Source organism: Monodelphis domestica, chromosome 7 (genome assembly GCF_027887165.1).
Source record: "Monodelphis domestica isolate mMonDom1 chromosome 7, mMonDom1.pri, whole genome shotgun sequence".
Classification (NCBI taxonomy): domain Eukaryota; kingdom Metazoa; phylum Chordata; class Mammalia; order Didelphimorphia; family Didelphidae; genus Monodelphis; species Monodelphis domestica.
In genome coordinates, this window is record NC_077233.1 from 256,272,703 (window position 1) to 256,285,127 (window position 12,425).

The following is a 12,425-nucleotide window of genomic DNA, read 5'->3' on the forward strand; positions in this document are numbered from 1 at the left end:
TAGGCAAGTAATTTCTTTTGACATCTACCTTCTAATATGTAAAAAGATAGGACTACATGACACCCAAAGTCCCTTCTACCACCTGTGGATCTACAATGTTATCATACTAAACTCTTGCCCCAGGGCTTTTTCAATGGTCACAAGCAACAGAATTTTCCCCAGATTGATGATTACAATGGTGACCCCTAAAAGGTAGCAATTCATTAGTCTAATTATTTGTTTACTCTTGTCATTCATTTACCAAACATTTGTTTATTATGGCCATAATACATGTGAAACACTATAGTGTAACCAAGAACAAAAAGAAGAAATAGGAGTTAAAAACTATGGTTCAAATCCAAATTCACCACTTATTGTGACCCTAGTTAAATCTGGGCTCCAGTTTTCTGATCTGTAAAATGAGGAGATTGAGCTAGATAATCCCAAAGTTCCCTTCCCAACTATAAAATTGTATGATTCTATAATAACTGGAAATGAAGTAAAAACAAGTTAACATAGACATTCATAGAATTTTAAACCTAGAAGGGACTTAAAAGAGCATCTAACCAAAGACTGCTGTCATTTAACAGATAAAAAGGTAGTGATAGAAATAGGATAAGAAATCGACTTGAGGTTACAGTTCATTAGGGGTAGTTTTATATTAAGGAAATCAGATGAATAAAGGCATATGGATATTAAAATTCAGGGCAGAGCCAGAAAATAACAGATATTTCAATGCACTTAAAACACAGCCATTCTCTGGTTAGTATAAGGACAACATAGCCCAGCAAAAAGGCTAGAAAGTTAAAGTGGGGTCAAATAATAAACATATACATATACGTGTGTGTAGATGTACTTTATGACCTATTTGTATATATGATATATATGTATATTTATTAATACTCATACATATAAAAACACAAAATGAATAGATATTCAAACTATAATATATGCCATATATACAATATAAGATGAATTTCCTTTTGCATTCTCATTCAAATACAAGCTCTAGCTAATAGACTATCTTTTTTTTTTTTGCATTTTTATCCTCTGCATTCAGCTTCAATGCTTGGCATATATCAACCACTTTAAATAAATGCTTCCTAACTGACACACCAATAACTGGTGTAAGAATCAAATTGATATATTAAAATAAGCAAGACATTGTTTTATATATACATGTATAGTTTGTCAAATGATGCCTTCTCTAATGGGAGTGAGGGGAGAAAGGAAGGGAGTTACCTAGGTATCTTTATGTAATAAAAACAGAAATTTTAATTGAAAAAAAAATAAAACTACTTAAGATTGGAAAAAGGAAAAAGTAATCAAATTCTAGAAAAAGTTAGAAAACAGAGTAATTAAACTATGTACTAATAATCTTGATTTTGATTCCTAGGAAAATTCTACAAAGGATCATTAAAAGAGAAGTTGTAATCTCCTAGCTACATTTAGATTACATTTACATAAACATAAGTCATATCAAGCTCATTCCCTTTTCTGACAAAGATGTCTAATTGGTTAAAAAAAGCAAATGTCACAGACATACTACACTTAGATTTTCACAAATAATTTGATAATAATCTTATGTCATTCTTTTGGAGAAGACTGAGAATCAAAGACTTGATGATAAGCTATTTGGATATATTCAGAACTGGAAGAATGGGCACACAGCAAGGATAAGTATTCTTCAATGCTGATATGTCGAGGTTTCTAGTAAAGTACCACAAGAATCTGTGCTTAGCCCCATAGTTCTGATCATGAGATATTTGTAAATGGCTTCATAAACATTACGATAATAAGAAAAGAGTATTATTTATCAATATTCTGATCATCATTAAGTCATCAAAAAGAACTGGGGATGGTTAGCCTGGAAAAAAGAATTCTGAGAAGGTAAGGAACACGATAGTTGTTTTCAGACATCTAAAGAGCTGTAGAAATGGTATCAAACTAAATCTGCTTGGCACCAAATGGCTGAAACAGGAACATGGGCAGAAGTTGCAAAGAGGCAATTTAAGTTTGGCATCAAAAGAAATTTCTTAACAATTACAGCAATCTATAAATAGAAGGCAGAGGTACTTCAAGAGAGTAACACAGGCTGAATTATCATTTGGCAGCTCCGTTATAGTGGGAATTTCTTTAGAATCAATGGCCCCTCAGATTTCCATCCAACTCCCAAATTCTGTGACTTGCATCTACTTTCTATGCTCTCACACCTAGCAGAGTGCCTTACACATAATGAGTATTTAACAAAAGCTTCTTGAACTGTTGCTAGAATTCTGGCAAAAGGAAAATGACAACCAAAAGGAGTCACTGTATTTGGCAATCAGTTGGTTATTTGTTAATTCAGTTATGATACAATAGAAGCATTCAGACGTAGTAAAAAAAAAAAACCAGTAATATACATTGTCTTTAATGAAGTACAAATGGCTACTATGAGAATTGTAAATATTCTAGATAAACACAGAAGGCCATAGGAGTTATTTTAAAAATAGCTACAATGTTTTGAATATCTCATTTTTAATTCAATGATGTAATCATTGTGGAGTTGTTTTTCAAATCTGACAATTCGACAATTTTTTTATTATTCTATTCCCTTTTCTTTCAATATACTAAAGAATAATTCTTCTTGACTGTACAAAGCAAAATTATCAGATTCAACACTTTCAGGCATGATTCAATCATTCTGACATGATAATGAGGCAAATATAAATCAAAAGTGCCATTTCAGTAAGGAAATTCAGTCTCTTTGCTGGATAAATGAAAATAAAGTATCAAGTCATCAAGATACCAGATCACAGCACCAGAGCAAAAGACATTCCCAAGGGTTTACTGGTTTTATAGCAGTGGTGCCAAATCAAAAAGGATGCCCATTTAGAAAACCACAATTTAGACTTCCGGGTAAACATGGCTGCAATCTAGACGCGACTCTCTTCCCCTCCCCGACACCGAACGAAATAGACTACCTCAAAAGAGCATAAAAATCACCTTTGGAAGAACGTAGGGTCTCCCCAGTACCCCACAGAAACAAAGGTACATGGGGTTTGAACATTTCCACACTATAAGGAGGAGGAACAGCTCGCACAAAAACTTGAATTGAGCCTCCCTCCCTATCCCCCCCACCAAACCAGAGTAAACTATCAGAGCACTCACTGGGACAGCGTGTAAGTGAGGAGCGTCTCTGTCTGGGGGGGCACACCAGGGTCCTTGGTCCCTAAAGACTGCAAGGAAACGACCTCTCAGGGCGGTTTCACGGGAAAATCTTGCACTGAGCAAAGGGGCGGCCGCGCTGAGAGGCTGCGCTGAGCAAAGGGGAGGCCGCACTGAGAGGCTGCTCTGAGCAAAGGGGTTCTGAGAGGCTGCGCTGAGCAAAGGGGCACTGAGAGCCTGCTCTGAGCAAAGGGGCAACCTCGCTGAGAGGCTGCTCTGAGCAAAGGGGCTGCCGCTCTGAGCAGAGGGGCTTGCGCTCTAAAAAACCTCGGAGGCTGGGAAGAACTAGTCTGAGGCAACCTAAATTCACAGAAAACCCGCCAACATCACCCAGACCCCAGTGGAATAAAACCACCAAAGGGATGGCTTACATGTCCCAAAATCAAGCCTCCAAGAAGAAAGGGGGGGAAAGGGGGAAAAGTAACTATTAAAAACTTTTATGGAGGGAGAACCCAAGGAAAAGAAGAGAATGAGGATAAAATCAGAACATGACTCCCAAAACGGAAACTATCCACAAATTCTGGAAGATCTCAAACTGGAGCTTACCCAAAAGATGGAAACATTTTGAAAAGAAAAATGGGAGAAAGAGATCAGCAGTCTGATAGACAAGAATTCACAATTGGAGAAAGAGCTGGAAGCACCTAATAAAAGGGCAGACAAAGCTGAAAAGCAAAACCAGTCCCTAACGACCAGAATTAAGCAAATGGAAGACAGCGAGATTACAAAACAGCAAGAATCAATAAAGCAAAGCCAAAAAATTAATGAATTAGAAGAAAACATGAAATATCTCACTGAAAAGGTCACAGACTTGGAAAGCAGAGGAAGAAGGGACAACCTCAGAATTATTGGTCTCTCCGAAAAACCAGAGATAAACAAAAACCTCGATGCTATTCTACCGGAGATTATAGAAGAAAATTGCCCACATGTTCTGGAGCAATGGGGCAAAATAGAAATAGAAAGGGTTCATAGAACACCCTCTATACTAAATCCCCAAAAGACAACCCCCAGGAATGTAATAGCCAAATTCAAGAGCTTCCAAGAAAGGGAGAAAATCCTACAATAAGCCAAGAAGAGGTGCTTCAGATAGATATAGGGGGGCTCCCATAAGGATCACACAGGACTTAGCGGCTAACACACTGAGAGACCACAAAGCATGGAACACGATATTTAGAAAGCCAAGAGAGCTGGGTCTCCAACCAAATTAGAGTTAATAGACATATGGAGAAAAATAAATAGGAACAAAAAGGAATACACCTTCTTCTCAGCACCAGATGGCACATTCACAAAAATAGATCATACACTAGGTCACAGAAACATGGCACTCAAATGTAGAAAAGCAGAGATAATAAATGCAACCTTTTCAGATCATAAAGCAATAAAATTATTGATAGGCAAGGGTACATGGAGACCCAAATCAAAAATTAATTGGAAATTAATAATATGATACTCCAAAATCAGTTAGTTAGAGAAGAAATCATAGAAACAATTAATAATTTCATTGAGGAAAATGACAATGGTGAGACATCCTTTCAAACCCTATGGGATGCAGCCAAGGCAGTACTTAGAAGAAAATTCAGATCCATGAATGCATATATTAACAAATTAGGGAGGGCAGAGAACAATGAATTGGAAATGCAAATCAAAAAAACTTGAGAACAAACAAATTAAAAACCCCAAAAAGAACACCAAACAAGAGATCCTAAAAATTAAGGGAGAAATTAATAAAATCGAAAGTGATAGAACTATTGAGATAATAAACAAGACTAGAAGCTGGTACTTTGAAAAAACAGACAAAATAGACAAAGTACTGGTCAATCTAATTAAAAAAAGGAAAGAAGAAAGGCAAATTAACAGCATCAAGGATGAAAACAGGGACCTCACCTCCAACGAAGAGGAAATTAAGGCAATCACTAAAAACTACATTGCACAACTATATGGCAATAAATATACCAACCTAGGTGATATGGATGAATATCTACAAAAATATAAATTGCCTAGACTAACAGAAGAAGAAATAGATTTCTTAAATAATCCCATATCAGAAAATGAAATCCAACAGGCCATCAAAGAACTTCCTAAGAAAAAATCCCCAGGGCCTGATGGATTCACCAGTGAATTCTATCAAACATTCAAAGAACAATTAACCCCAATACTATACAAACTATATGACATAATAAGCAAAGAGGGAGTTCTACCAAACTCCTTTTATGACACAAACATGGTACTTCCAAAACCAGGCAGGTCAAAAAGAGAAATAAAACTATAGACCAATCTCCCTAATATATATAGATGCAAAAATCTTAAATAGGATACTAGCAAAAAGACTCCAGCAAGTGATCAGAAGAGTCATTTACCATGATCAAGTAGGATTTATACCAGGGATGCAGGGCTGGTTCAACATTAGGAAAACCATCCACATAACTGACCACATCAAACAAGCAAACCAACAAAAATCACATGATTATTTCAATAGACGCAGAAAAAACCTTTGATAAAATTCAATACCCATTCCTATTAAAAACACTAGAAAGCATAGGAATAGAAGGGTCGTTCCTAAAAATAATAAACAGTATATATCTAAAACCATCAACTAATATCATCTGCAATCGGGATAAACTAGATGCATTCCCAAAAAGATCAGGAGTGAAACAAGGATGCCCATTATCACCTCTATTATTTGACATTGTACTAGAAATACTAGCAGTAGCAATTAGAGAAGAAAAAGAAATTGAAGGCATTAAAATTTGCAATGAGGAGACCAAGTTATCACTCTATGCGGATGACATGATGGTCTACTTAAAGAATCCTAGAGATTCAACCAAAAAGCTAATTGAAATAATCAACAACTTTAGCAAAGTTGCAGGATACAAAATAAACGCACATAAGTCATCAGCATTTCTATATATTTCCAACACAGCTCAGCAGCAAGAACTAGAAAGATAAATCCCATTCAAAATTACCTTAGAAAAAATAAAATACTTAGGAATCTATCTCCCAAGACAAACACAGGAACTTTATGAACACAACTACAAAACACTCTCCACACAACTAAAACTAGACTTGAACAATTGGAAAAACATTAACTGCTCATGGGTAGGACGAGCCAATATAATAAAAATGACCATCCTACTCAAACTCATCTATCTATTTAGTGCCATACCCATGGAACATCCAAAAAAAATTTTTTACTGATCTAGAAAAAACCATAACAAAGTTCATTTGGAAGAACAAAGGATCAAGGATATCCAGAGAAATAATAAAAAAAAAATACAAAGGAAGGGGGCCTTGCAGTCCCAGATCTCAGACTATATTGTAAAGCAGAGGTCATCAAAACAATTTGGTACTGGGTAAGAGACAGAAAAGAAGATCAGTGGAATAGACTCAGGGTAAGTGACCTCAGCAAGACAGTATATGACAAACCCAAAGATCCCAGCTTTGGGGACAAAAATCCACTATTCGATAAAAACTGCTGGGAAAATTGGAAGACAGTGTGGGAGAGACTAGGAATAGATCAACACCTCACACCCTACACCAAGATAAATTCAAAATGGGTGAATGACTTGAACATAAAGAAGGAAACTATAAGAAAATTAGGCGAACACAGAATAATATATATGTCAGACCTTTGGGAAGGGAGAGGCTTTAAAACCAAGCAAGACTTAGAAAGAGTCACAAAATGCAAAATAAATAATCTGGAATACATCAAATTAAAAAGGTTTTGTACAAACAAAACCAATGTAACTAAAATCAGAAGGGAAGCAACAAATTGGGAAACAATCTTCATAAAAACCTCTGACAAAGGTTTAATTACTCAAATTTACAAAGAGCTACATCAATTGTACAAAAAAATCAAGCCATTCTCCAATTGATAAATGGGCAAGGGACATGGAGAGGCAGTTCAGCCAAAGAAATCAAAACTATTAATAAGCACATGAAAAAGTGTTCTACATCTCTTATAATGAGAGAGATGCAAATCAAAACAACCCTGAAGTATCACCTCACACCTAGCAGATTGGCCAACATGACAGCTATGGAAAGTAATGAATGCTGGAGGGGATGTGGCAGAGTAGGGACACTAATTCATTGCTGGTGGAGTTGTGAACTGATCCAACCATTCTGGAGAGCAATTTGGAACTATGCCCAAAGGGTGATAAAAGACTTTCTACCCTTTGATCCAGCCATAGCACTGCTGGATCTGTACCCCAAAGAGATAATGAGGAAAAAAGCTTGTACAAGAATATTCATAGATGCGCTCTTTGTGGTGGCCAAAAATTGGAAAACAAGGGGATGCCCTTCAATTGGGGAATGGCTGAACAAATTGTGGTATGTGTTGGTGATGGAATACTATTGTGCTCAAAGGAATAATAAAGTAGAGGAATTCCATGGGGACTGGAACGATCTCCAGGAAGTGATGCAGAGCGAAAGGAGCAGAACCAGGAGAACATTGTACACAGAGACTAATACACTGTGGTATAATCGAACGTAATGGACTTCTCCATTAGTGGCAATGCAATGTCCCTGAACAATCTGCAGGGATCTAAAAAACACTATCCACAAGCAGAGAATAAAGTATGGGAGTAAAAACACTGAGGAAAAGGAACTGCTTGACTACAGGGGGGAAGGGGATACGACTGAGGAGAGACTCTAAATGAACACTTTAATGCAAATACCAACAACAAGGAAATGGGTTCAAACCAAGAACACATGTGATACCCAGTGGAATCATGCCTCGGCTATGGGAGAGGTGGTGGGAAGGGGGCTGGTGGGAGGAAAATAAAATGATTTTTGTTTCCAATGAATAATGTTTGGAAATGACCAAATAAAATAATGTTTTAAGTGGGAAAAAAAAACACAATTTAACATTATCTATGTTGTACTGTATTTATGTTTGATTTGTTAAATATTTCTCAATTACATTCTAATCAGGTTCAGGTCCCCAAGGAGGTTTACTTGGTAAGTACTTTTGCTTTAGATAACCTTTAGAGGGTGGTTTTAAAAAATTCAGTTATTTTTAATAGCAATAATAAATTACATTTATACATCACTTTTAGAAGTGCAAAGCACTTCATATACATTATCTCATCTGATCATCTCAACGACCCAGTAAGTAAAGTATCATTCTAAGTAGTTTCATTTTACTTAAGTAGCAACTAAGATTCTGAAAATGTAAATCTTTCAAGTATGGTCACAGCTACTAATCATTAGAGATGGGATTCCCTTAGAGTAGAAATGGAAGAATGAAGAGATTCTTAAAAAAAAAAAACACACACACACACATCTTCTGTCTTAGAACTGATGCTAAGGATAGATTCCAAAGCAGAAGAGCCATAAGTGCTAGGTAACTGGGGGTAAGTGACTTGCTCAGGGCCACCCAGCTAGGAAGTGTCTGGGACTAGATTGGAATCCAGGTCCTCCCATCTCCAGTCCTGGCTCACTTAGCTACTGTGCCATCTAGCTGCCCCAGTGAACTATTCTTGTAATGTATCCTAAGTGCCATGAGAAATGAAAGAGAGAGTGACTAACGTAAAAGACCAACGGAAGGAAGGCTAACACTAAAAAGGAGCAAATAACCAAATTTTATCTTGGTTATGACAGGTATGAGAGCTATTCTCCAAGGAAATGGCTCCCCAGACTGTCATTGTGGAAAGTCCCTAGAGCACAGGTGTTTTATCTTCCTTTTGTATCTGACAAAAGATCAGACAGCAGTCACATAATACTTGTTGATAAGGATGGCTGCATAGCATATATTTATTTATGATATCACAACTACCGAATGAATAATCTGATGGATCTCTAATGACTATCTAGATCACAGAGCATGTGGGATACCCATAATAACTAGAGGAAAGTAAAGGATATCCAGTGCCCTACCCTCCCTTGCAGATCTCAAAGAAATGGGGGTGGAACAAAACATATACTGCTGGATATATTTAGAGGATTTAGTTTAGTTAAACTGCTTTTTTATCTTTCTTTCATTTAAATTATTTATTATAAAGGGTAGAAAACAAGAAAGAAAGAGGAAGGGGACAGTAAAAAAAAAATTAAAATTAGGTTTAATGAATTATATATATATTATATATAAATGATATATTGAATAATATAAAATATAATCATATTGATCCATAATGTATTATATGAAAATGCATATTTATTAAATTTAAAAATATATCATAAACATAATATAATTATTTTTAAAATAAATATAATTAAATTTATTCCATAAGAATAGAGGGTATTTTTATACTTGCTATCTCTACTCCATCACATCTTGTTCATTTGTTAATCTTTTTTGCTATGGTTTCTGATCCCAACACTAAGCAGAAACTACAATAATATTAAAGATTTTTGAACTGCTACTTTCTTGATCTCTTTTTGCAGCACTCTTCTCCTGGATAATCTCTCTTCCTGGGATTTCATGACATTGCTACTTCCTGGTTTTCTTACCACCTATATGACCATTCAGCTTCAGTTTCAAAAAGTTCTATTTGGGGTGTCATCTAGTTCCTCCTGAAACACTATATTGGGACCTCTTCTCTACACATATGACTCCTAAATGTACTTATTTAAAGGTTCATCTCCTGTCTAAAGACCAGTCCCACATTACCAACTGCTGTCTGGAGATGCCCTGGAACTATCCCACAAGCATCTCAAGCTGAACACATACAAAAAACCCAATTCATGATTTTCCTCCCCAACCCTCCCTAGCCAGTCCTCTTCCCAACTTGCCTGTTGTTTTGGTCAAGGCACCAACACCTTCCAAGTCACCCAGGTTCACCACCTAGGACTCATCTTTAACTCACTATTCATCACTAACTCCTCTCTCACGTCCAATCCGCTGCAAAGTACAGGTGAATTTAACTCTGGACCATCGATCACATTCTGTCCCTACTCTGCCTTTTTCCACCACAATAACCTCATTTTAACCTAATTGTTGAAATGAGCACCTAATGAGTCATCATACCTCCAATCTCTACCCTACTCAAACTATTCTCAATTAAAGCTACCAAACTGGACCAAAAATCCAAAGTTTAACAATTTCCCTCCTCTGACCAAGAAGCGTTAGAAGCTCTGAATCACGTCTTTGACAAAATGTAACTTCCTTTTATAAACCTTCCCAATCTGGGTCTAACTTATGTTTACAGACTTCATGCAATCTTCCTTCTTCCCATAGAAGACATTCCATCTATTATACAGGCTCTTCTTCCATGCCTGAAATGAACTCCCTCCTCGCCAACAATTGGAGGAATCCCCAAGTTCTTTCAACAAATATCTCAAAGCCACTTCCCCCATGAACAATTTGTTGATTCCCTCAATTATTAATTCTCTTCCCCGACTAATCTGTCCAAAAATACAGTGTATACATTTTCTAATATATGCTGTGTTTCTAACTCCTAACATGTCTCCTTTCTTTCCTCAAAGTAAAATAAAAATTAAAAAAATTAAACCTTCACTTTCCATCTTGGAATCAGTTCCATGTAATGGGTTCCAAGGCAGAAGAGTGGTAAGGGCAAGGCGATGGGGGCTAAGTATTTGCACAGGGTCACCTAAGTAGGTCTGAAGCCAGATTGGAACCTAAGACGTCCTATCTGTGGGCTAGCAGAGTCTTTTTCATATTTGTCTGCATTGAGCCTTCATAAACACACAGACATTTGATGTTTTATAACGTATTTCCTTCACAATATCAGGACTTGAAATATTTAGAGGCACACCTTTGTGGTGGCCAAAAATTGGAAAATGAGGGAGTGTCCATTGATTGGGGAATGGCTCAGCACATTGTGGTATGTGTTGGTGATGGAATACTATTGTGCTAAAAGGAATAATAAAGTGGAGGAAATCCATGGAGACTGGAACAACCTCCAGGAAGTGATGCAGAGTGAGAGGAGCAGAACCAGGAGAACATTGTACACAGAGACTGATATACTGTGGTACAATTGAACGTAATGGACTTCTCTAGTGGCAGCAATGTAAGGGTCCAGGACAATTCTGAGGGACTTATCAGAAAAAAACAATATCCACATTCAGAGGAAAAACTATGGGATTAGAAACACAGAAGAAAAACAATTGCTTGATCACATGGGTCAATGGGGATATGATTGGGGATGTAGACTCTTAAGAAATTACCCTAATGCAAATATTAATAATATGGGAAAAGGTCTAGAGTAAGGTGGGGGGGGGGGGGAGGCATGAATCATGTAACCATGGAAAAATATTCTAAATCAATTAATTAAATAAAAATTTTCAATTCTAAATATAAATATATCAGAATTTAAGAGTCAGAAGAAGTTGCTTATAGCTTTGGCTCAGATAACTGTGTGACTAGAGTCAAATCATTTAACTTCTCTGAGTTTATTCTTCTTCTGTAAAATAGAGGTGATACTACTTAAATGACTTACCTTGAACTTTTGGTGAGAAATCCAGAAATTACAGTATAAGCTAAGATATTTAGCAGTCCTATTTCAAGGACAATTTTGGAAAAAACTGCTGGAAAAATTATGAAAAATTCAGTATTGCAAAAAAGCATCATTACAATGGTTTTAAAAATCTCTGAAAAAGCCAAGAGAAAAAATAATAAAACAAACTATCTTGCAAGTTATTTATGTAGGAAGTACATTATAAAACTTCAAGCAATATAATATAGCGTTTAAAGATTGAAGCTAAAAAGGGATTTGAAGAAGTATTAAAAAAAAGTCGATGGTCAAGGAATCTCAGACTCAAAAAAGAAACAGAGATATGTCTGCATGGCAGAACTGTTTTGTTTTAGGTAAAGGTGGGTTTGGAGGGAAGGAGCTTACATGTGTGAGCACACATATTTTTCACAATACAAGAGCCTCACATGCAAGTTCTTTGATCCTGGGAATGATATTTAACCTTTGCCTCCAATCCCTCATCTGTAAAATGGGGAGGATAATAATAGCACCTATTTTCCTTTATCCAAGTTTATTTTGAAGATAAAATAAAACACTGGCAAAATTCATTGCAAATGTTAAAAACTACATAAATGCTAGGTGATATTATTATTGCTATAATCCTATAGTTTCAATATCCCCAAAGTGGCCATAATCATAAATCAGGGATTTCCAGGGCATGATAAATGGACAGATTGCTAAATTTCAATTATATGCATGAGTTAATACGAACAGAACAAGAACTTTACTAATGCTGGTCGGCACCGTGCTGGCCCACAGTAAAGGCTTAATTAATACCTGTTGGTTTGACTTGACTATGGCATGACACACCGG

General features: G+C 36.3%; 1 protein-coding gene across 1 annotated transcript in view; it reads right to left on the bottom strand.

Moving 5' to 3' along the window:
• Window positions 1-12,425, bottom strand: part of FOCAD (focadhesin) — a 384,441-nt gene that overhangs the window by 253,820 nt on the left and 118,196 nt on the right.